This window comes from Ochotona princeps, chromosome 21, assembly GCF_030435755.1.
Source record: "Ochotona princeps isolate mOchPri1 chromosome 21, mOchPri1.hap1, whole genome shotgun sequence".
NCBI classification, from domain to species: domain Eukaryota; kingdom Metazoa; phylum Chordata; class Mammalia; order Lagomorpha; family Ochotonidae; genus Ochotona; species Ochotona princeps.
Genome location: NC_080852.1, coordinates 7,563,174 through 7,585,519, shown reverse-complemented (window position 1 = coordinate 7,585,519; position 22,346 = coordinate 7,563,174). Strand labels below are relative to the sequence as shown.

General features: G+C 42.9%; 1 protein-coding gene across 2 annotated transcripts in view; it reads left to right on the top strand.

Moving 5' to 3' along the window:
• PPP4R2 (protein phosphatase 4 regulatory subunit 2) overlaps positions 1-22,346 on the top strand; it is a 47,615-nt gene that overhangs the window by 7,441 nt on the left and 17,828 nt on the right. The gene's annotated exons all lie outside the window — the stretch shown is intronic.

The following is a 22,346-nucleotide window of genomic DNA, read 5'->3' as shown; positions in this document are numbered from 1 at the left end:
GGCTGCTTTTTTAAAAAAAAATATTTTGATACATTTTCTAGGGAGAGTTTTTCCATTTGCTGGCTCACTCTCCCCATTGGCTGCCATGATCTGGGTTGGACCAGGACAAAGCCAGGGGAACTCAGGGTGTTGCAAGACTGAGGATTCGGCCATCCATTGCTGCTTTCTAGGTGCAAATGGAAGAGCTGGATGGAGCGCCTGGCGCCTGGCTCTGGCTCTGTCCTTGCCCACACCTGGCTATTGCCGCCAACTGGGGGAAGGAAGCTGAAGATGGGAGATATCTTTCTGTGTCACTCTGGTTTTCCAATAATAAATTTTTAATGCTCCTTACTCTTTTTTTGCTGATTTCCCCCAAAGTCTGTTCTTTTAAAGAAAGTGCAGTGATTTTTTTCTTAGACTAGTCTTGAAAAATATCTTTTTTTTTTTTTTAAGTCAGATATACAGAGAGAAGAGGCAGAGGAAGATCTTCCATCCACTGATTTACTCCCCAGGTGGCTACAATGGCTAGAGCTGTGCCAGTTTGAAGCCAGGAGCCGGGAGCTTCTTCCTCTTCTCCCATGTGGGTACAGGGTCGCAGGACTGCTTTCCCTGGACACAAGCAGGGAGCTAGATGGGAAGTAGGGCCACCAGGATTAGAACTAGTGCCTTTATGGGATCCCGGTGCGTGCAAGGTGAGGACTTTAGCCACTCTGCTACTGTGCCAGGCCCGAAAAATATCTTTAAAATGATGTTGGGCATTTTGAGTCCGTGTGCTCCAATGTGTGATGTGCTATTCAATATGTATTTCTAAATTTGAAACAAATTTTGGGGCCCGGCGGCGTGGCCTAGCGGCTAAAGTCCTCGCCTTAAACGCCCCAGGGTCCCATATGGACGCCGGTTCTAATCCTGGCAGCTCCACTTCCCATCCAGCTCCCTGCTTGTGACCTGGGAAAGCAGTCCAGGACAGCCCAAAGCTTTGGGACCCTGCACCCGTGTGGGAGACCCAGAAGAGGTTCCTGGTTCCCGGCTTCGGATCGGCGCAGCACCAGCTGTTGCAGCTCACTTGGGGAGTGAATCATCAGACGGAGGATCTTCCTCTCTGTCTCTCCTCCTCTCTGTATATCTGACTTTGTAGTAAAAATAAAATAAACCTTTAAAAAATAAAAACAAAACAAAGTTTGTTCATGGAAAGCGATTCTTGAGTTCTGTGCCTTTCTCAGGGACCCCTTTTATTCCTTTATTGAATTGCCTGTGCCTGTTTTCAGTTGTTTCCATTTTGCCTTGAATTCTTTTTAGAAAACAGTGTTGCTGAGGCGTAATGACATTCAGTATATTTACTGAAAAGGTATGGTTTTTAAATTACTTATTTGAAAGAGTTAACAGAGAAAGAGGGAGAGACAGAGAGCTATCTTCCATCTGCTGCTAGTGTACCCGGATGGCTTCAATGGGCAGGAGCACCAGGTGGGTCTCCACTATGGACCTCTGGGTCCTGAACACCTGTGCCATGTTCCGTGACTTTCCTTAGGCCATTAGCAGGAGCATGAAGCAGTGCCCATATGGGATGCTGACTTTGTCCACTATGCCATGATGCTGGCCCTAGGTTTGGACGTCTACACTTGTGAAACTGTCACCACAAGTCATTTTGTGAAAGTCTTGATTCTCGAGGTTTGCTTAGCATCTAATCCTTATCTATCAGGCATCATTTTTTTATTATTATTTTTATTGCAAAGTCAGATATACAGAGAGAGGAGGAGAGACAGAGAGGGAGATCTGTCCGCAATGAACTCCCCAAGCAACTGCAACTACTGGAGCTGAGCTGATCCGAAGCCAGGAGCTTCCTCCATCTATATTTCCCACATGGATGTAGGGTCCCAGGGCTTTGGACCGTCCTTGACTGCTTTTCCAGGCACAGGCAGGGAGCTCGATGGGAAGTGGAGCAGCCAAGACACAAACCAATTTCCATAAGGAATCCTGGTGCTTTCACAATGGAACATTAGCCAGTCGAGCCATTGCTGGGCCCCAAGAGTTCTTATTCATTAAGCTGTTTGTGGATATTTAGATTCTTTCTGTATAATTTTTATTTATATTTTTTCTTAATGATAATCTGATGTGGACCCAGCTTCTCTCTGCCTTGTCCCCTTCCCTGCATCAGTTAAATACCTAGGAGTAGATAAGTTGGATAGGAAAGTAGAAACTGCCAAGGGGCCCATGCTGTGGCATAGTAGGCTAGGCCTCTGCCTGCAGCACTGACATCACAGATGGACTATGGTTCATGTCCCAGCTGCTCCACTTCCAGTCCAGTTCTCCGCTTATGACTTCAGAAAGCAGTGATGGATGGCAAACATCCTTCGGACCCTAGACCCACGTGGAAGACATAGAAGAAATTTCTTATTCTGGATCCAGTCAGCTGACCATTTGGGGAATGAGCCAGTGTATGGAAGAACTCTCTCCTCCCTATAGCTCTACCTTTCCAGTAAAAATAAATAAATCTTTAAAAAAATAAATCTTTGGGCCTGGCGGCGTGGCCTAGCGGCTAAAGTCCCTGCCTTGAATGCCCCAGGATCCCATATGGGCACCGGTTCTAATCCCGGCAGCTCCCTTCCCATCCAGCTCCCTGCTTGTGGCCTGGGAAAGCAGTCAGGACAGCCCAATGCATTGGGACCCTGCACCTGTGTGGGAGTTCCCGGGTTCGGATTGGCGCACACCACCGGCCCGTTGCAGCTCACTTGGGGAGTGAATCATCGGACGGAAGATCTTCCTCTCTGTCTCTCCTCCTCTTGTATATCTGACTTTGTGATAAATAAGTCTTTAAAAAAAAAAATAAATCTCTAAAAATCAAAGGAAATGCCAGGTGGTTTTTCACAATGATTGCATTAGGTTATGTTTTCCAGTGTTTCAGGAGTTGAATTCACTTCCTCCATATCTTTTCAACACTTGTGATTGGTCTTTTCTATCTTAGCTATTCTGCTCATATGTACTCTATTTTTTAAAGACTTGCTTTTTATTTATTTATTTTTAAAAAGATTTATTTTTGTTGGAAAGGTAGATCTGCAGAGAGAATGAAATACAGAGAGATCTTCTGTCTGCAGGTTCACTCTCCAAGCAGCCACATGTGCTGGTGCTAAGCTGTTCCCAAACCAGGAGCCTCTCTTCCGGGTCTTGCACAGGCGGCGGGGTGGGGGGGTGGGGGGGTTGGGGGCAGGCTCCCAAGGGTTTGGGCAGTTCTCTTCTGCTTTCCCAGGCCACCAGCAGGGAGCTAGGTGGGAAGTGGAGCAGCTGGGATTAGAACAAGCACCCACATGGGATTCTGTGTTTGCAAGGTGATGACTTTAGCCACTAGGTTACCACACTGGGCCCAATACGTAGCAGTTTTAGTTTCCATTTTCCCAAATGAGATTTTCCGCATCTTCTCATGTTTCTCTACCACCTTTATGTCTTCATTGTTTACATCTTTGCTCGTTTTAAAAGTAGGTTGCTTGTTTTTCTAGTGTTGGGTTTTGGGAGTTCTTACATGTTTCAGATAAATTTCTTATGTGACATTGCTCGTAAATGCTTTATTACCTCTGTTCTTTTTATCATCTCACTTCTTTCTAAGAGACATTTTAATGTAATTTGATTTTGATTTTTAAGCAGTTTCTTTCCTTAAAGGTTTTTTGCATTTTTAATTTGTGTGTGCTTTTGCACTTAGTCCTTGTTTTGGAAGTTAAGCTTCTGTGATTTTGATGTAGTTATCTTCTTTTTTCCTAGTATCTTTTAACTCTTCATGCTGCACTTTTTATCTCTGAACAAAAGTTATTTTTGACTTTTATTGTGAGAGTGTTAGTTATAATAATAATAACTGTTGGGTTTAATTTTACATTTTTCTGTTACTCATTTTTTTATGGAATTTCTCCTCCTGAACTTTGACAGAGATGTGTGGTCAGAGTCACTTTTCTGGGAGTCAGGAACTCTGAGTGTGATTGTGCCTTCTGAGAGGATGTGGCTGCTTGTGATCTGAACCTCCAGGCTCTTCTTCCACTTTACTTATTTGGAGCTCGTGTTCTCTTCTTGTGTGCTGGCTTCCTTTCTTCCTTCCACCCACCACCCACATATATTTAGAATCAGGCAGCTGGGTGCAACTAGATGGTCCCGATTTCGTTGGCAGCATCCAGAGCATTATAATCAGGAGCCAGTGCCCGCAGCCGCTCTTCTCCCTCAGGACTGATGGGGTATTGACTTTGGCTGTATTGCTGTCACAGAGCTTCTTCACGGTTTGTTTGATCTAGTGCTTATTAGCCTTGACAGTGAACCCCAGTGTGTTGCTGTCTTCTGTGTTCCTCATAGCGGACTGTGGTCAGGGGGAACCTGATGATGGCACAGTGGTCACGCTTGTTCCTCCTGGGGCACTCTTCTCAGGGTAGCCGGGCTGCCCCGGAAGGTGAGTGACTGAGGGCCGTCTTGTGGCTGTGGACCCTTCTCAGCTTTGGCCTTGGGAGGGGCAGGAGCTTCATTCCTTGCTTTTAGTTTCTTGTTACATTAAAATAACGCAAACCCAAGCAACTTTACTGCATGGAGTGAAAAAACAGACTCAAGGTGTTTCCAACAATAAACTAATGATTGATTACTAAACACTTACTCAGCACGTAGCAAGCACTATGCTGAATTTCCTGCATATAATCTATCCACATTTTATGATTTCCATATTTCAAGTGAGGAAATTAGCCTATAGAGTATAAAAATTGTGTGAATGTTGTTTAAATGTTCCTTCACTGAGTTACATCACGTACATGACAGTATACTCCTCTTTTCCTGTTTTATCAGCCATGAATCCCTCACTTTGTGATTTTAATGTTGTTTCCAAGAAAAAATAGTACGTATGTGTGCTTATGCATGTATTTAGATGAAGTAAATGTGGAAAGTGTGGAATTATTCAATTTTTTAAAAATATTTTAAAAGGGGTTGATTTTAAAAAGCAGTATTGTGAGAACTTACAAGTGCTACGGATTTTTTTTTTTAAATAGCACAACCAAAAATGGTAAACATTTCCAGTGCTGCTAGCTTGAAAACATGATCCCACAAATCCTTAAAATAATTTAAGACAAAATGGTCTTCATACAATGACCTGTTCGTTATCAGGGTCTGAGCAAAAGAAGGCTTCAGCCAGTGTGCTCCTAAAGGTCCTAACCGTGGGAGGCTGAGGAATGACTGCACAGGCAGGTGGCAGAGATCCCATTACCTGAGCAGGAAGCTGGCCCCCTGGGTGAGGAGGGGCTCAGCACAGGCACTCTGATAGGGCATATGGGCACTTCAGCTGACATTGCAGTCTCTAAGGTTAGGCACATGCCTCCTAATTTGTTTATTTTTAAAAATTCATTTTTACTGGATTTATGGAGAGGAGAGATAGACAAGATCTTCTGCTTGTTCAACCCCCAAATAGCTGCAACAGCTGGAGCTGAGCTGATCCACAGCCAGCAGCCAGGAGCTTCTTCCGGGACTCCCACATAGGTGCAGGCTCCCAAGGCTTTGAGTCATCTTTGACTGCTTTCCTGGGCCACAAGCAGGGAGCTGGATTGGAAATGGAGCAGCTGGGACATGAATTGGTACCCATGTGCAAGGGGAGAATTTAGCCATTGAGCAATGGATGCCAGGCCCCTCCTAATCTATTTTAGTCTTGAGAGATGTTGCTTCATTACAAACAATGAATTCATTAGCCACTGGTTTTATTGTAGCTATATTAGTATTTATAATGTGTGTAATAATGACCTAGGTGCAATCTAAAAAACCTATTTTCAGAGTGGTATGGCACATTAAAAGAAGCTGATTCTTTTAGTAAATATTAGTTGAACATATATACTTTAGCTTCTGAATATTTTGGAAGTGCAGTGATTTAAGTGTGGATATGTATATTATAGTGTCATGTTTTGTTCACACTAGATGCATAGTGTATATAGAATGGTGCCTTGGAAGCTAGGCATGCCAGGTTTGTTTCTTATGAGTTAATTTTGCTAGTCTTTATTCTTTTTTTTTTTTTTTTAGATTTATTTATTTTATTACAAAGTCAGATATACAGAGAGGAGGAGAGACAGAGAGGAAGATCTTCCGTCCGATGATTCACTCCCCAAGTGAGCCGCAACGGGCCGGTGCTGCGCCCATCCGAAGCCGGGAACCAGGAACCTGGAACCTCTTCCGGGTCTCCCATGCGGGTGCAGGGTCCCAAAGCTTTGGGCCATCCTCGACTGCTTTCCCAGGCCACAAGCAGGGAGCTGGATGGGAAGTGAGCTGCCGGGTTTAGAACCGGCACCCATATGGGATCCCGGGGCATTCAAGGCGAGGGCTTTAGCCACTAGGCCACGCCGCCGGGCCCTAGTCTTCATTCTCTTAGGTACTCTAGTAAGCTCATGGTTTCCATGTTCAGCCCCCATTTTTGCTAGTAGGTAACAAGTTCACTGATTTAATGTTTAGTGTGTGATAGAGTAATAATTTGTATCTTGAAAGAAGTGTGACTTGGATTTTGAATTTAGCTTACATGCTTCTGTGTGTGAAAGTATCTGTGAGCTGTTTCTTCACTTGAAAAGTAGAGTTTTACCTTGTAAATTGCCTCAGCTGAGAATTAGAGTAAGGTACATATGTAGTAGAGTTTAGGGGGAAAGTGAAAGTTAGAATTTGGTGTTGTGTGCAGAGTGTAATAAAGAAATTTACTCAAACAGTAAACAAGTTGTGGCTTGAGACTAGAGAGCACAAGAATATGGGTTTGAATTCTCACTTCATCCACTCACATGTGAACTGCTTTGTCATATTTAATTTCCTGGTATGTAAAATATGGATAATAAAGTAAACTACTTTGAGGAATGTTGTGGAGATTAAATGAGTTTATACAAATAAAGTGCTTAGCATAGTGATTGGTGTGTAGTAAGAGTCCTCCCAAGTGGGAGCTCCTGAAAAACAAATTACTGTGTCAGTTTCCTTGGCGATGAGGGCCTGGGTCTCCAAGTTCATATTGCCACACTCGTCTGGGAGTATTAATTCTGTATAGCAGTGATTAAGGGTTGGGAATGGGGCATGGTGAAATTAGCTGATATTAGTATCTAGTGATAATGAAGGGGTTAACTGGTAGTCATTTGACTGATTTGGAGACGGTAGTAAGAAAAAATTGTGTCACTTCTCAGGATTTGGGTGATAAAGACCGATCAGTGATACAGATAAGCTCACTCAAGCCCTGGAAAGGTTTTCCAGTTGCCTGTATGCACAAGTGTGGTTTTAATCTGTATACAGAAATCTGCTGTGTGTCTGCCAATGAACACATGGGTTCATAATGCTTATGGACTGTTCCTGGAAGCCTGTCAAAAGCATCTTCCTGCTTCAGTCAGTCTCAGTAGTAAGAAGATACAGAATGATGGGCCACATTGCTGTGCTCTCCCTTTGCGCTGTAGACTGCAGGTTTTGTACATTTCTGGTACTACACTGGGATGAGTGAGTTCACGTGTGTGTCCACCAGGCTGCAGTAAGTATCAGTATCAATGGCAGTGGACTTCATGACAACATCAGTGTAGGACACGTGCCTGTGAGAGCATTACCTATTGCCTGTTACATATCGAAGACTTGCGTCATTGACGCAAAGTGAGAGTTATAATCAAGCAAAATTATGCAGTGCCCTGGTTGGTTGTGAGAAATATGGTCCAGCAGATGAAGCTACCTTTTGGGATGTCAGCAGGTCCTGGCAGTTTACTGCAGATGCACCTGAAAAGCCAGTGGATGGAGTTCATGGCTCCTGGTTTTGACCTGCCACAGGTTATGATCTGCCTCTTGCCACCGTTTGGGGAGTGAAGTAGTGGATGGAAGATTAAAATTCCAGTCTCAGTCTCTTTCTCTTTGTTACTCTGCATTTAAATAATTTTTTTAAAAAGGGAAGTTATATATGTGGTAATGGAAGTAGGGTGTTTTTGTTTTCAAGGAAAATGGAACAGCCTTACTGGTAGAGGAAAGAACCTTGTGGTAGAAGGAGGAACCAGTTGTACTTGTGTTTGGTCCCTTCTGTGCCTATCATTTGTTTGAGTCTAACTTAAGAGATGCTCCTGGTTAAAGGTCTTTGATTATAATCTATTTGAATGGGTGTAATGGAATCAGTTACCCAAGTTGTCTTCTGCCTGCCAAGGGAAAATGTGGGTGACAGCACATAATTCACAAAGTCTTTGTGAAATAAAGGCATTCAACAAATCTCAGGTTACATTGTTTATACATTGCAGTAAGAAAAGAAAAATAATATGTACTACCCATTTTGATACCTAAAAGTTTGGCAGCTTCCTGAAAATGAAGTCTTAAGATTCAGTAGATTGACTTGATACAGTGGTTTCTGTCTAGGCCAAGTAGTTCCCAAGTCTCATCCAGCTTTGTATTCCTGAGTGAGCTACCCATTCCTTGTACTTGAAAAGACTCCACTTGTGCCACTCCCCGCGCTCTGTTCCTGTAAAGCATGTCTGACTCAGGCGTCTGTGCACTGGGCAGGACCCTCGGAGGCTGTATGGTTTTTGTTTCCATCTCCCTCGTCTTTGTCTAGGCTCCCTTCAGGGGTTATGGCCTTCTGTTTTTGACCATTTTGTTAATCTTTCTGTTAGGATTTATTTACTGATTCATTTAGAGATTTGTTTCATTTGAAAGGGGGAGTTATTACAGTGAGGAGGAGAAACAGAGAGCGTTCCGTCCATTGGTTCGTGGCCAGAGCTGAGCCAGTCTGAAACCAGGAGTCAGGAGCTTCTTCTGAGTTTCTGATATGGGTTCAGGGGCCCAAGGCCTTGGAACATCTTCTGCTTATTTCCCAGATCCTAAGCAGAGAGCTGGATTGGAAGTGGCGTGGCTATGCCCGAACCGGGACCCGTAAGGGGTACCAGCACAGTGGGTGAAACCTTAGCCTAGTATTCCACAGGGCCATGCCTTATTCTTGTGTTTTATGAGGTGCTTCTCGGCAGTCCTATTTAGTTAAGAACCTCTGAATCATTTTTAAATTATGTGATTTGTGTTGGTCTTTAATGGACTAAATTCCACACAGAAATTTCTGCTTTGGATTGTTGGTCCTTTTCCTAAGAGGAAAATATTTAATGAACATGTATTTTGTGCGAGGCATTATCAAGTGTTATATATGTCATCTTTTCCGTACTCTCATAAGCTCTCCTTTTAAAAGATGTAGCTATTGAGACTTAGCCTGCGTTATTTGTGTGGGATTGTACAGCTGGTGAATGATGGAATTAGGTTGAGGCTCAGGCATTCAGTCTTGCGGATTCTCTCTTTCTCAAGCTTTATGTACTTTGCCCCCTACTCAGTTGTTGTCTTTTCCTTCCTTGCTGTAAAAGTCTCAAAATTCTTTTTAAAACTACCATAACAATTTGGGGCTGTGCTTTTGTGTCAGACTGTGTTATCACCATTAACTCAGATTCCTTTCAAGTTGCTTGCTTAGGCCTCACCCCATGTACCCATCTGGTCATCCTTTTTTCCTGGAGTCTGCATAAACACACTGAGGTCATAGTATGAGAGGGCTTGTGGCAAATGTGGAGAGGTTAAGTGTAGTGATCAGTAAGATACATGATTGATGGACTTTAAGGTTTTGTTTTGTTTTTAAGATTTTATTTTTCTTTGAGAGGCAGATTTACAGAGAGGAGAGACAGAGGAGAGAGATCTTTCACCTGCTGGTTAACTACCCAAATGGCTGCAGCGACCAGACCTGAATCAGCTTGAAGCCAGGAGCCAACAGCTGTTTCTGGGTCCCTCACGTGGATGCAGGGTCCCATGGACTTGGGCCATTCTCTGCTGTTTTCACAGGTCATAGCAGGGAGTTGGTTGGGAAGTGGAGCAGCCAGGGCTTGAACTGCACATATATGGGGTACCAGCACGTAAAGTGGAGTATTAGCCTATTGAACTACGGTGTTGGCTGCTAATATTTGTAATCTCGATTGTTTTGCAGTGGCAAAAAGTACCTAGTAGTTGCAATTTTCTTCACAACCAAAAAAATTTGCAAATGAATAGGTGGGTGAATGATAGCTTTCTTTAATATATACATTAGATATTTTACTCCCAATTAGAAATCTTGTCCTTGGCAGCAGTATTCAGAGATGGGTAGTAATATTTCTATTTATGAATGATAAAACTGAAAAAAAATTATGTAGACAAATTTGGAATTCAAAGAATGTTAGAGGTCTTTTGTAATATTCAGAGGTGGTTGGCTCTATTTCCATTTACAAGTGATGAAACAAAAAATGCTTGATGTAGAAGAATTTGGAGTTCGAAAAAACGTAAGTGATCTTTTGTAATTTTGCACTAGTGCATGTTTCTGAGAGGTATGGCAAAATAACTCAGCTAAAAGTAAAATATTTGTATTTCACAGTCTACATGTTAAAGGGGCTTCTATATGATGGCTGTTTATTTTGGTCTTTTTTATAGGGGTACTAGTCTGCTTTCAGATGACATATATTGTGCTTTTCTTTCTCACTCGCTGTTTCTGATTTCTGTCCCTCCACACTCCCTGTAACACTGTTGTTCAAATAATAAATTTTAAAAAAATACAAAATTTATGTAGATCCTTAAGAGCATAACTTCTTACTGGTATGACCTGTGATCCTAATTTTCTCGATAGTTTGAGACAACAACTGCAGTAGGTTTTACCTATGTGATGAATTGGTGTTACTTTTATGTTGATGGCAAGACATGATAATGAACTGGTTCCCTAACATGGGGTACCCACTTTCTTAGAAAGGGCATATGGGGTGTGCCTCCAGTGTTAGCTCTGTTTCTCAGCCTATAGCACCTGCCCCCCAACCCCACGAAAAAAAATGAATAATCTCAAGTAGAAATGTGAAATACCTAAAGAAGTCACTATAGAGTATCAGCCCTTTTGATAGCAAACTAAAGAAAAAAAATTTTTTTTTTAAGATTTATTTATTTTAATGGAAAGATAGATTTACAGAGAGGAGAGACATAAAACGCTTCCATCCGCTGGGTCACTCCCCAGGTAGTCACATCAGCCACATCAGCCAAGTTAAGTTGAGCTGATCCGAAGCCAGGAGCCAGGAGCTTCTTCCAGGTCTCCCACACAGGTGCAGTGTCCCAAGGCTTTGGGCCATCCTCGCTTCTTTCCCAGGCCACAAGCAGGGAGCTGGATGGGAAGTGGAGCAGCTGGGATAGCAGCTAGCTCCTGTATGGGATCCAGGTGCTTGCAAGGTGAACATCTAGCCACTAGGCAATCAGGCCCAAGCCCCAGCATTTCTTTTAAATTCATTTTTCTGTGGATCTATTGAATTCCTGAACTGCTTGTGTTTCTTTAGAATGCAGTGTCTGCTAAGTTAGTGTCAGTGTGTTTCTATTAACACCACCATTTATTCCTAAAAGAGAAGTGGAGTGCTTGTGCATAAGTTTCACCATCATGGAACCTGATTTTTCTGGGCGGAATAAAATGCTTGTTTCAAGAATGCAGTGAACAAAGTGCTTTGAGAGCAGTAAGTTAAAATACCGATTTCTCGCTAGGAGGATGAGTGGCTTGGCGGCACAGTGATGCTTCAGCTCAGGGGTAGTGAGCCTGGAATAGTCTGGAACAAGCGTAGGACTGTGGAGGAAGATCTGAAATAGATCGGAAAGTATCTAATATATGGAAGCTACTAAGATTTTAAGCAGAGAAAAACAAATCGAGCTTTGCCATGGACAAATGAAAGTGTAGTTTGGGGTAGTTAGAAAAATCACTCTGGAGGCTTTTAGATTATGTAGCATAGAGGAAACCAAGAAATGGTGATAGTACAGCTTTAGTAGGAATGGGCATGAAGATTTGTAGAAGTCTGGGTTGTGGTTCTGTAGACATGATTTGTCATTGTCATCTTGCTTAAAATTTCTATGTGATGTTCTCTGAAAGACTTCGCTAACTGCAGTTTTACTTGCTGTTCCTAGTCTGTGTAATCTATGCTCTTACCAGTTACCATGCTGCAATGTAAATGGATTTTTCCCATTATTAAAATCTTCATGCAGCATGAATTCCTTTCTTTGCCCAAGTTAAAACTCAAGATCTGTGAAAATGTTATTATGATTGCTGTGTGTCTAGCTAATCTTACTGTTCCCCCACTTGCTCCCTATATTTTTCTTCTTTGCTAAACTTGAAATGCTGTAGTTGTCACTTTTGCTTGTCTTCCAACTTTTCTGTACCATCTCTTGGTGACAAAGACCTTTTTATGTTCATCTTCTAAATTCTTTGCTAAGGGCTGTTCTAGGAAGCCTTCCTTAACTCTTAGGTGTCCTCATCCTGTGTGTAGATGGATATAGTTGCAATGCTAATCTTTGTTTAGATTGTGAACTCCCAGAAGGCATTTAGGTTTTTCTCATGTCTGTCTTACCAACCACAAAGTATTTCAGGATGCTTGTTTGCATTACCTTCCCCCCTGCTATTTCTACATCTGGACATGGTAGTGTGTTCAGACTATCGATACGAATAGCCCAGTGGCCAAATCCTTACCTTGCACGCACCAGAATCCAATATGGGAGCTGGAAGAAGCTCCTGGCTCCTGGCTTTGGATCAGCTCAGCTCCAGCCGTTGTGACCACTTGGGGAGTGAACCAGCAGACAAAAAATCTTTCTCTGTATTTCCTTCTCTCTGTATATCTGCCTTTATGATAATAAAATGAAATAATAAGATAAACTTATTAAATAAAATCTTTTTAAAAAAAGGATTCGATCCTGAAGCCAAAATGCCTGGGTTGAAATTCTGTTTCTGCCACTTAACTGAACTGACTGTAGTAATTGGAAGGTGACTTGTTTTTAATTTGCCTCAATAATAAGATGGGGGAGAAATGATACCACAGAGTCAGTTAATGTGTTCAAAGTATGAGAACAGTGCCTGGCTTTTGTGGATATGTGTTTATAACCTTATATGTAGCATTGTAGTTCAAGTATAAATCTATTCTCATTAAATGCTGAGGCATTTAAGAATATACTAATTCCGTATCTTGGAAAGTGACATTTTCCCGATTATTTTCTTCTATCAGTTGGTTGTGTATGTTATTCTCACCAAGTAGGCTTTAGGAGATTTAGTTATCAGGTGGTAACTTAGTGTCTACTGCTTGCAAGATACTCTCCTGGGTGTTTGTGTTTAACCATATTGGTTAAACTAGTACATGAACAGACAATAAATATGGTAAATAAATGATTAAGCCACTAGATTCTAGAAGCAGTGCAAATAAGAAAAAAATGATAGTAACTTGTGATTTAAAATAAAATGGTCAAAGCAAACCTGACTTTGAAAGAGGTTTCATCAAGACTTAAGAAGTGTTAGTATCTAGAGGAGCGTTCCAGACCAGTGGCTGTGGTGTAGTGGGTAAAGCTGCCACCTGTGATACTCCTGTATAGAGCTGATTTGTGGCTTGGCAACCTAACTTAACACTGAACTTCATCCCACTCTTTGATAGTGGCCTGGGAAAATCAGCAGCAGTAGATGGCCCAAATGCTTGGGCCCTTCTGCGCACGTGAGAGACCTGGAAAAAGTGCCTGGATTTAACTCTGGCCATTGTAGTCACTTGGGGAGTGAATCAGCAGATGGAAGATCTCATTGTCTCCCTTTCTCTGCAACTCTGACTTTGAAATAAATAAATCCTGTGTTTTTTTCAGGCAAGGATTCCATGCAGAAAAATCTTCCAGTGCTTCAGAAGAGTGCTTGTAACTTTCACGGAATGCTAGACTTCTGAGTGTAGACTGAGTAAGGACAGTCTGATGAAGGGAGTGGAGGATAGCTCATAGAAGGCAGTTTGGGCCTTGGGGACTGTGGTTGTACTGAGTGAAATCTGAAGCTATCACAAAATTTTAAGCAGACATGGGGCTTGGCAGCGTGGCCTAGTGGCTAAGGTCCTCGCCTTGATCCCATATGGCCACTGGTTCTAATCCCGGCAGCTCCACTTCCTCTCTATCTCTCCTCCTCTCAGTATGTCTGACTTTGTAATAAAAATAAAATAAATCTCTAAAAAAAAATTTTAAGCAGACAAGCAGCAGTGCACTGAAGGAATAATTATTCTCTGAATTGGCTGTGCGAGAAAGATGTTTTACAGTAAGCTAAAGCAGGTGCTGTTATTTTAAACAATACTTAGCTTATTTGCAAGGTAGAGAGAGGTTGATGTATATTCTATCAGGTGGCTGACTCTTTGAATGGTCTCAATAGGTAAGATTGATCCGGTTAGAAGCCAGGAATCCACAGCACTATTAGGCTCCCCCACATGGTGGCAGGGACACAAGTACTGGGTCATTCTGTCCTCTGCTGTCCTCCCAAGCCAGAGGGAAGAACAACAGTCAGGACTGGAACTGGTGCTGCCATATGCGATGCAGAGAACAGCATTGGACAGACACACGCATGCACGCACTCGCCAAAACCAGGAGTTAAGAGATAACCTGAGGTAATTGTGGTTTGGAGGACTAAGTGGGAAGGGGAGGTAGGAAGAGTGTCATGCTCTGTTTATGCTTGAAGGTAACATGACCAAGTTTCCCGACACTGGGTGTGGTGGGGGAGAGAAAGGAGTCAGTGGTGACTCAGGATTTGGTCTACTTAGCTGCCAGGGTGGAGATTCACTGTACTTGAGTGGGCTGAGGGAGGAACGCTTATGGGGAACATCAGTTCATTTTTGGACATGCCAAGTATTGGGGAGACGTGGATTAAGTAGTCAGATGGATGAATCTAGAGATAAGAAGATGGCAGTTGGCATATGCATAGTATTAGAATCTCAAGAGCTGGACAGAGTCGCCACATGTTTATAGAGAAGGAATAGAAGGGATAGTACTCCTCCTTGAAGCAGTGTGGGAAGCCTGAAAATGAAAATGAGTGAGAAAGACCAAAGAGTGGGGTCTGATAAAATCCAGAAAGATAATTGAGAAGTGATAGGCCACTTAACATTAGGTACAGTTAACAATGTGGAGATCATTGGGGACCTGGATGAAGGCAAGTTGGCTTTAGTGATGGGAATGGAAGCTTGTTTGGAATGGATTCCAGAGATGGGAGGGAGCTCTTCATAGGAATTTTATTGTAAGGATAGCAAATAGATGATGCGACAACTAGGAAGGCAAGTTCTTAAGATTGGTTTATTTGGGGCCCGGCGGCGTGGCCTAGTGGCTAAAGTCCTCGCCTTGAACGCCCCGGGATCCCATGTGGGCGCCGGTTCTAATCCCAGCAGCTCCACTTCCCATCCAGCTCCCTGCTTGTGGCCTGGGAAGGCAATCGAGGATGGCCCAAAGCTTTGGGACCCTGCACCCGCGTGGGAGACCTGAAAGAGGTTCCAGGTTCCTGGCTTCGGATCGGCGCGCACCGGCCATTGCGGCTCACTTGGGGAGTGAGTCATCAGACGGAAGATCTTCCTCTCTGTCTCTCCTCCTCTCTGTATATCTGACTGTAATAAAATAAATAAATATTTAAAAAAAAAAGATTGGTTTATTTCTATTAGAAAGGCAGAGCTGTAGAGAGAAGGAAGACAGCTCATTCATCCTCTGGTTTCCTCCTCAAATGGGTACATCCAGAGCCAGGAGCTTCCTCTGGGTCTGCCACATGGGGGCAGGGGCACAAGGACTTGAGCGAGCCTCACTGTTTTTCCCATGCCAGAAGCAGTGAGCTTGATCAGAAGTGGAGCAGCTGGACACGAAAAAGTACCCATATGGGACAGCTGGGATTCGAAACTATGTCCAGTGGCATAGCAGGCAGAGGTTTTATATGCTGTGTTGCCATGTCTGCCTTAGTGAGATTTTTTTAAGGTGGGAGAAATAGCATGTGTGGGGTGGGAACAAAGCTGATGCGGATGCTTTGGTAGGATGAAGGGTAGCAAGCATTACTCAAGTGGTGCTGTTGAGTAGGTTAACAGTTGTGGCATGTAAGGAGATGGATGCATGGACAGTTCATCTGTGATAGCGTTGGAAATTCAGTGTGGGTGTACATGTGTATGCTAGTGGGTAATTGGTAAGACTCTGGAAATTCCCTCTGTTATAGTTTGAAACAGGAAGCTAGGTCATTTAGTGTTTAGACTGAGGAAGAATTACAAGATGAGCACAAATCAGAGTAAATAGACTAGGGAAGTCTGAAATTTTTTGGCAGCGTTAGTAGTGTGCTTGAAGCCATCCAGTGTGGTGCATTTTTCTTTGACTTCATTTCCCTTCCCGGTTTGTATGTAGGCAAGGATTTAGTGGAAATTGGATTTCACCAGGAAAGCCTGAGATGGACCAGAGATCAGGTGCATGTTGGGAAATGGTTGTGATTATGAAAAATTATTACAGTCTAAACTGTATGCTGAAGGGAGAGGGAATACCAAAGGGGTGCTGGGCAGTAAAAAGTAGCAAGACTATGGATTGGAAATCCTGGTGGAGAGGAAGATTCTTTGGAGTAAGTGCATTTATGTAAATGTCTTCTAGCATCAAGAATTGCAATTTACATAAGTGCAGAAATGTATATACTGCTTTTCAGTTAAAGCATTTTCTTTATATTTTGAAAAAGAAAACAGGCAGTCTTGTAAATGGATAAAAAGGGAAAATTGGGTAGAGCATTTTCTCCTATGTGACAATAAACTATTTTTCACTGGTCAGTCCTTTCCGCTAATGCCATTTCAGAATGCTCCTCTCCCTCAAAACTGCATTTCTGTTTTACCCAGTTGCTTTTTGTTTTTTTTAGATTTATTTATTTTATTACAAAGTCAGATATACAGAGAGGAGGAGAGACAGAGAGGAAGATCTTCTGTCCGATGATTCACTCCCCAAGTGACTGCATGAACTAGAACACACTATTTCTGGTACTTCATTTTGCTGCTTTTAGTAGGGATGAGTGGGTGTGTAGATGGATAGTAACTTCAGGCATATAGAATCCTGACCACCAATGTACAAGTTAGCAGAAAGAAACCCACGGTTACACTAAGTAGTAGGTGAAAGCTGGTGTTACCTTCGGAAACTTCCTTTTCTTTTCTGATTACATCCTTTTGTGTGTCCCACTGGTATCAAATCTTTGCCAGTTCTGAAAAACCCACTTGGGGAGGGCAGAATTTGTGTCAGAACTTCATTGCTTTGGAGCTAGCACTGTATGGTCTTCAGATAGAAGCATTTTTTTTTAAATATTTTTTTATTATTATTGGAAAGCTGGATATACAGAGAGGAGGAGAGACAGAGAGGAAGATCTTCCATCCGATGTTTCACTCCCCAAGTGAGCTGCAATGGGCCGGTGCGTGCCGATCCGATGCCGGGAACCTGGAACCTCTTCCAGGTCTCCCACGCGGGTGCAGGGTCCCAAAGCTTTGGGCCATCCTCGATTGCCTTCCCAGGCCACAAGCAGGGAGCTGGATGGGAAGTGGAGCTGCCGGGATTAGAACCGGCGCCCACATGGGATCCCGGGGCATTCAAGGCGAGGACTTAAGCCGCTAGGCCACGCCGCCGGGCCCAGAAGCATTTTTTTTTTGTTTTTAAAATTTATTTGAAAAGTGGAATTAAGAGATGTCTTCTCAGCTGGTTCACTCACCAAGAACTGGGCTGGACCAAACCAAAGCCAGGAGCTAGGAAATCCATCTGGTTCCCCCACGTGAGTGTCATGGCCCATTCACTTACTGCCCTGATTCCCAGGAAGGAGCATTGTCAGGGGGCTGGTTCTGAAGTGGAGCAGCTGGGACTTCAGCTAGATTCATGTGGGATGCTAGTGTCCCAGGCAGTGGCTAAACTCACTGCTCTGTAATACTAACGCCGCAAAGATAATTTCAAATTGGTATAGTTAAAAATGTTTTAATACCGCTTAGAGTGATAAATTTGATTAGGCAAAATCTGATGTGTGAAAATGCAAAATGAGGGCCCGGCGGCGTGGCCTAGCAGCTAAAGTCCTCGCCTTGAACGCCCCGGGATCCCATATGGGACCCGGAAAGAGGTTCCAGGTTCCTGGCTTCGGATTGGCGCGCATCGGCCCGTTGCGGCTCACTTTCATTTTGGAGGGCCCTCTTGGGAGAGGTTTTCTGAGGTTTTTGTTTTAAAATTTGCTCGCAAAAGTGTCAAAATATGACATGTCGTTTTTGTCTCTCTTTACCACTTAATTCAGTTATCATATTTACTCGTTTTATTTTCCCCAGCCATATCGCTTAGACTGATTTTGCTGGCTCGGTGGGGTCTCCTGTGTTTTGGAAGATGAAATGTTCTGTAAGGCTGTTAGCACTTGTAAGTGATGAAGCCTGTAGGATTTTGTTTTCATTCCTCAAGATTTATTCATTTTATTACAGCCAGATATACACAGAGGAGAAGAGATAGAGAGGAAGATCATCTGTCCGATGATTCACTCCCCAAGTGAGCCGCAACGGCCGATGCGCGCCGATCCGAAGCCAGGAACCTGGAACCTCTTCCAGGTCTCCCACGCGGGTGCAGGGTCCCAAAGCTTTGGGCCATCCTCAACTGCTTTCCCAGGCCACAAGCAGGGAGCTGGATGGGAAGTGGAGCTGCCGGGATTCGAACTGGCGCCCATATGGGATCCCGGGGCTTTCAAGGCGAGGAGTTTAGCTGCTAGGCCACGCTGCCGGGCCCATTCCTTCATTCTTTTCCTGCTCCCTTCTGATGTTTACAAATGGCACAATACCTGCTGTCCCTTGGAGCAGCTCTCAGTGTTAGAGCTCTCCTGTGGGCTCTTTATGAGTATCTCAGCACAGTTTTGTGTAGAACACAGTGAGGCCAATCAATCAAGTTTGCTTTGCGTGTAATTTGTGACAGGAGGAAGCAACCAGTTGAGGTGATGGCCATGACCACTAAATTCTAGAATAGACTGGGAAAGGGAGAAATAGACCCTTTTTTAAAAAAAAAGATTTATTTTTTAAATTTTTATTCAAAAGGCAGAGTTAGGGAAATCTTGCATCTGCTGGTTCACTCCCCAAAAGGCTATATGTCTTGGAGCTGAGCTGATTTGAAGGAAGGAGTTAGGAGATCCTTCTGGGTCCCCCATGTGGGTGTAGGGACTTGGGGACCTGGACTGGCCGCCATTGCTTCTGGATTGTAAGTGGAGCAGCTGAGATTCAGACTGGCGCCCATGTGGGATGCTGGTGTCAATGGGCCCAAATTGCAGTAAATTCTTGAGTTAAATTTAGGAAAGCAGCAAATTCTTGAGCATTTTTTTGGAGGGGGGGAACTATGTGGAGAAATTAATCCCATATAAAATTGATTCTAATCTAGACAATGTTTCGCATTTTCAGGGCCATTGTGATGGCTCAGTGGCTAATTCCTCACTTTGCAAGTTCTGATTTCCCATACGGGAACCAGCTTGTGTCCTGGCTGCTTCACTTCCAGGTCTCCCAGGCAGGTGCATGGTCCCAAGACTATGGGCGGGCCATTTTCTACTGCTTTCCCAGGCCACATGCAGGGAACTGGACGAGAGGTGGAACAGGTGGGACAGGAACAAGCACCCATATGACACCCTGGGCGTGCAGGGTGGGGGCTTTAACCGCTAGTCTACTGTGCTTGGCCCTACTAGGTTTTTAGTAGTGATAAAGTTTATGTAACCACATAATTCATTCAATTAAAGAATATAATTTGTTGCATCACATTAACCTTTTGAGAGGATTACCTAGTTATTTTCCAAAGCAACTTACATATTATTGTCAGTGGTGTATGGTTTCCAATTTCCTAGCCCATCATCAGCATTTTTTATTCATATTTTTTATAATAGCTACCTTAGTGTGGCTGAAATTGGAATCCCATTATGGTCTGGTTTGCCTTTACCTAATGGATACTATCTTTTCAATTGCTTATTTGCTCATTTGTGTTAGCTTCTCTGGAAAAATGTCAATTCAACATTTTTGCAGAACTTTTTTTATGGTGGTACAAACTTTATCATTTAAACTATATAGGATTCACTGAGGCTAAGATATTCACCGTGTTGCACTGCCACTAGTTCCAGCCATTTCCATAACAAACTGCGGTAGTAATTGCTCACGTCTGCATCCTGTTGCCGCCGCCAGCTGCTGGTTTACTTTTTGTCTCTGAAGGTGACAACTCTAGATAACCTCATGAGTGGAAGAATAGTGTACTTGCTTTTTCTGTGTCTGGCGTATTTCACTTTCTCATGTCTTCAAAGCTAATCCATGTATTAACTTATCAGTTTTCTCTTAAAAGCTGAGAAAATTATCTACACCCTTTTGTGTGCGCATAGCGCACTTTCTCTGTTCTTCAGTTGGTGAATATTTGAGGTCTTTTTACCTTTTGGTGTTTGTTTTTAAAATTTATTCAGGAGGCAGTGACTGAGGCAGAGCACTCCCATCTTGTGGTTTTGTTTCATGTGCACAGTAACCAGGGCTGTGCGGGACCGGAAGCTTAATGCAGATCTCCCAAGAGCCCTCCACTCCCACCTGCCAGCGTCTGTTGGCTAGAGCCTGGAGTTGGAAAGCCACAAGTGGAACACAGGCATTACTAGATGAGACTCTGCTCCTCATTCTGTGTGGTTTTGATTTATATTTTCCTAAGATCAGTGATCTTGAGCATCTTTTCCGTATACTTACAGGCCATTTTGATATGTCCTTGGAAAAATATCTACTTAGGTCCTTTGCCCATTTATAAATTTTGGATATCGATAGAAGATTTTTAGATTTTTAGATACATTTTCTAATTCTGAGTTTTCAATCTGTTGATAGTGTCCTTTGATATATTAAAGAATGACATTTTGATTCACTTGATTTTACTTACTATGTTCATCTTTCACTGTCACTTTATACTTTTGACATTGATGGCTTTAAAAATATTTTGGGAATTTTACAGGAAACTGCCTATCCCACAGTGAAGAAAAAATTTCCCATAGTTTTTGTTCTTTGCTTGGAAGTGTAGATTTGTCGTTGATAATAAACATGAATCAGCTGCTTCTGCTGAATTGGTAGTCTACTACATTGTGTTCCAGAAAGTGGCTTTCACAGTTCTCTTAGATTGCACAAGTAGTAGTTGCATGGCAGTTCTTTCAGACAGAAAGAATATTCTATGAAAGATGGCTGGTAGTTTTTTAAGTGGATGACAGTATTCAGGTGAGAGTATGCCCAGTCGTGAGAAGATGTAATCAAGTTTTGAGATTCAGTGAAATTAGTGATTTTTATTTAATTGTTGCACTTTGAGTAAAGCAGACTTTAAAGATTGGTTTTGGAGTGATAAAGATCAGGTAATTGACCCCTATAAGAATACAATTTGCGGGCTTGGCAGCGTGGCCTAGTGGCTAAGGTCCTTGCCTTAATCCCATATGGCTGCTGGTTCTAATCCCGGCAGCTCCACTTCCTCTCTATCTCTCCTCCTCTCAGTATATCTGACTTTGTAATAAAAATAAAATAAATCTTTAAAAAAAAAAAGAAAAAAAGAATACAATTTGCTGCTACTGTTTTGATTCATGTTAAAATGCTCTCAGCTTTACCTTTACTTTCGTACCGTCATTTGACCTGTCAGCAGTGTGAAAAAGTCTGCTCTTATTTCTGTGGACCACAACTTGAGAACTACTCCCCTTGGGACTGCCTGTGGACTCGCTGGGTGGGATGACTGGGTGACTGCAGGTTACCACTCCTTCTCTGTGCCATTGTAAGTCGTCAGTCTGTAAAAGAGGTTCATCTGTCACTGCCTGCGGTAGTGCTGCCATACTGCCTGCCTGGGTGATCGGTTGACATCCTGACTTTTGGGGCTCCTGGGATTTAGTCAGCACACAATTTCTCATATGTTGGTGGTAAAATGTAAGACAAGAAGGCTGCAGGGTTTGTTTACACTTTTTTTTTTAAAGAAATGAAGCTATGAAGGTATGAATAGATCCAAATTCCATCCCAGTAAGTCAGCTGCTGCTGCTTCCTTTTTTTTTTTTTTAAATTATTTATTTTAAAGGCAGTTACTTTGAGGCTCCACCCACTGCCTATCTCCTCAAATGTTTGCCTTGACCAAGGTTGGGCCATGCTGAAGCCAGGAGCAGCAGCTTCTTCCCAGTCAGGCCTCCTACTGGATCAGAGACAACAGCTGGGAGACGAACTGGTGCCCAGATGGGGTGTCAACAGTGTAGGCTTCACAGAACATATATCCTAACTTTAAACTTATTCACTGGGTAAAGACAAAAGTTGCTTTTGTTGTTTGATAGTTAAAAGACAACAGATATTACTAGTCTGCTAAAAGCTTTATAGCTTTGGACATTAAAAGTCTTAAAATTCAAGTTTATTTCTGGCCTGACATAGTGGAGGAGTAACACCTTTCTGATTAGCTTTCTTATAGGACCACAAGTGAAACAATCGTGTTTTGAAATTACTCAGTCCGAGCATCTTGTATGCCTGCAGAGTGTAGAGCATTTTAAGAGTGGGATTTTGATGTCAGAGGCGTGGGGGGTTCCTTGGAATCTGCTTGGCACTTGGCGTCATACTAATTGTGCATGGTACTGCACATTTCTTCTT